The following is a 4,014-nucleotide window of genomic DNA, read 5'->3' on the forward strand; positions in this document are numbered from 1 at the left end:
CTCTCTCTCTCTCTCTCTCTCTCTCTCTCTCTCTCTCTCTCTCTCTCCCCCTCCACACACACACAGACACACACACACCTCTTTATCTAACTGTTCTACAAATAACTTTTGATAAAGTGCCCAGAGTTACGCAAAAGTCTACTTTCAACCAGATTTCTTTAAATTTAACCAGATGTTTTAAAAAACAAAGCTCCCCCTATCATTTTTTAAGCCAGCATGTAAACAAGGAGCTTTACAGGTTTTTAAAAGACAGAAATAAAGTGGTTTATATTGTACCCTGATAACAATAAATGAAAACTGTCTATGGAATTAACTGGAACAAAATGGATGTAGAATTGTAGACTCATGAGCCAAAATTGCTTGTCATGAAAAGAACAAGGAGGAGTTTGCAGTGGTCAGACTGGCTACCTGAATCCTTGGGTTTAGAGATCAGCACAAGGGTTCTTATTAAAAGAGAAAACAAACAACCTAAATATAGTTTTATTTCTCTAATAAACTTTGGTTGTGGTAGTCTTATTCTAAAACTCCTACCACCAGGGTATTGAATTTTGCAAAATATTGTCAATTAGACATTATAATGTTCACAGCCAATGGAGACATGAGTTTGAAAATAGACATCTTTTCTTCTCTTTCCTGATGTAGCAAAATATGTTCATATTTCCTTTAGCAATTTTACTGGTGAAAGCAATGGAAAAGAGGAAAATTGGTATCACGTTAATTACTGAAAAGGTTTGCAATTGTCTATATGATTAGATCACTCTTTTTACCCCTTTCCAATAGCAAAAGAATAATCACAACTACAACACAGTAAATAAAAATGTCATATTTTAACTTATATTCTGGGAAATCCTGATCTTTCAGACAGACAAAATGGAATGATATAATTTATGTGTCCTTCTTAGTGATGTCATGCAATCTTTGATGTAGTTTCAATAATTATGGTGGTGCATTTAGATTTTCAAATGTTCTTCTAATCTGGTAAACTAACTCATTTATATTGAATTGAAAGAAACAATATGATTATATTAAAAAAGAATGCTTTCATGAAATAAATCATGACAATGATGTTTCAAACTTTTTATGATTTCAGCAAATAGAAAATCCCATGAATCAGAAAAGAAAAAATTAAAGCAGTCACTTTGGCTAATATCAGGCATTTAGTTCTTAGTAGCTTGCTGGATATGTCAAAAGTTAGTCCCATTTGGAGTAGCAATTACCTGCTATGCTGATAAAATGTCAAACAGAATGGCAGACTGTAGAACTGGCTGAGCTGTATTCTGGGCATTAGCGAACCTTGGCTGCAGCTTCAATGTAAGGTTCTACTGGAGCTCTTCATTAATGTGAAATCTGATGATTTTTAAGATCTCTTCCTTGGTCATATTAGAGATTCACTTAGGATGAGTGTGGCATAATCAATGGAATTCTAGACTTAGAATTAGGAAGCTCTGAGTTCAATTCCCTCCTTTCCAGATACTGATCAATTATGTAACAATGAACAAGGCATTACCTTTTGGGGATTTAATTTTCCCAAATGGCAAAAAGGGATAATAACCAATTTCACAAAGTTGTTAGGAGGATTAAATGACAATGCAGGTAAAGCGTTGTGTAAATATCAGCTCTTATTTTTGTTAAAGAGCAGGACTCACCATATCAGCCCTTCCATATTTATTCAAATTCAGTGGTTCCTCATTGACTCTAGGTCCAAATATAACATTCTCCATTTGGTTTTCAAATCCCTTAATAGACTGACTCCTCATCCTACCTTTCCATTATTATTATTATTATTACTTTTTTTTTTTGCTTTTTGGAGGATAATTGGGGTTAAGTGACTTGCCCAAAGTCATATGGCTAGAAAGTGTGTTGTGTCTGAGGTCAGATTTGAACTCAGGTCCTACTGACTCCAGGGCCGGTGCTCTATTCACTGTGCCATTATTTTTGTAACACATAAATGAACATATATATCTATTCCAAGATATCCAAAAGTGGTCACTCACCTAAGATGTCCAAAAAGAGGTAGGCAAATTAAATTCCAAAGTAGCCAATTTTTCTCTTGGGAAATCCTAATCTTAGAATTGATCAGAACTAAAATCTAAATCACCTATTTGTTATATTCATCCACTGCTCCAAGTTCTTCCCTTTGGGACCAACCAGACCAAAATTTTCCTACTTCTTCAGTTCATATCCTTGAAAACAATTATCATTAGGATAAACAATTTCCTTTGAGTGATCATTTTGTGACATTAATTTAACATTTTTCTCTCAGAATAAGGATTTCAGATTTTACCTATAGCATTAAGTACTACATTAAAGTTTTGGATTGAGATATGGGCTGATGTACTTTACAAAGAATAAGTTGGCAACCAAATCAGAGGCAGCATGGGGTAATATATAAAGAACTGGTCTTAGAACCAACTGGACATGAACTCACATTTTGCCTTTGAATGATTCTGGATGTCTGAATCTGGGTATATCACATGGCACCAACCTCATTATCAATGTTACAGCCCTGGAAAATACACTACCAAGGTAAGTGAACTTATCCACAGCATTCAAAACTCCTCCATTCGCTGAAATCAATGGTTCCACATATGGATGGTATGGTAGTGGCTGATGGAGCACCTGTGTTTTCTTGGTGTTAACTGTTAAGTCAAATTAGAAAAAGTAGAAGAAGGGGTAGAGTCAAGATGGCAGAGTGGAAACAGGACTTCTGCAGGGCTCCTGCTTGTACCTCTTCCAATTCATGTAAAAGGTGACTCTGAACAAACTTTGGATATTAGGACCCACAAAATGACAGAGAGAAGCTAAACTCCTGCTGAGGACAGCCCAGCAGGCAACCAGGGAGTGGTCTGAACAGTGTGTTGGGAGACAAGCCCAGCCCTGGGGAGCCTGAGGTTTTAGCCTCAGGGTGGCCACAACCAGCCTCTGGCTGGATGGACTTCAGATTACCAGAAGCTGTGGTAGTTCCTGGACTTATAAACCCATAGATACTAAAGACAAAGTGAGACAGTGGAGGTCCGGTGGTGGGTGACCAGTTGGACAGAGCATGTGGAGGCTTCAGAGAAGGCACCCAACTAATAGCTCCAGCAGCTGCAAAAACCCTAGCATTTGGGAAAATTTCCCCCCTCTGGTAGCAGAGTTCTACTGTGGCAAAACCTCAAAATTCAAGTAATTGAATGGCAACATGAGCAAACAAGGGAAGCAAGGCAATCACAGTGGCCTGACTGTGGATTGCTTTTTTGGGGGACAAAAAGAACCAGGGCATGGAACAGGAGGAAGACAGAAATGTTAGAACTCCTGTACCAGAAGCTTCCAAGAAAAGATTAAACTGCTCACAGGCCATAGAGGAGCTTAAGAAGGATTTTGAAAACCAAATAAGAGAAGAGGAGGAAAAAATGGGAAGAGAAATGAGAATGATGCAAGAAAATTATGAAATGAGAGTCACCAACCTGACTGAAGAAAAGAACACCTTAAAAATAGACTAACTCAAATGGCAAAAGAGGCTAAAAAAAGCAATGAGGTACAGAATGCCTTAAAAAGCCAAATTTGCCAGATGGAAAAATAATCTCAAAATCTCACTGAAGAGAATCATTCCTTCAGAATTATCAGTGGAAGCTAGTGACTTTATGAGAAATCATGATAATATTAAACAGATCCAAACAAATTAAGAATAAGAAGGCAAAGTGAAATCTCATTTAAAAAAAAAAAACGCTGTCCAAGAAAATAGATCCAGGAAAGATAATTTTAGAATTATTGGACTACCTGAAAGACATGATCAATCAAAAAAAGAACCTAGAAATAATGCTCCAAGAAATTCTCAATGAAAACTGCCCTCATGTTTTAGAACCAGAGGACAAAATGTAGTTTGAAAGAATCTATTGATCACCTCCTGACAAAGATCCCAAAAAGAAAACTCGTAGGAATATTATAGCCAGGTTCTGGAATTCCCAGATAATGGAGAGAATATTACAAGCAGCCAGGAAGAAACAATTTGAATATTGTGGAAACACAAGAACA

This window comes from Petaurus breviceps, unplaced genomic scaffold (genome assembly GCF_028583685.1).
Source record: "Petaurus breviceps papuanus isolate PSGF00001 unplaced genomic scaffold, PetGlider_PUasm1.0 139, whole genome shotgun sequence".
In the NCBI taxonomy this organism is placed as follows: Eukaryota; Metazoa; Chordata; class Mammalia; order Diprotodontia; family Petauridae; genus Petaurus; species Petaurus breviceps.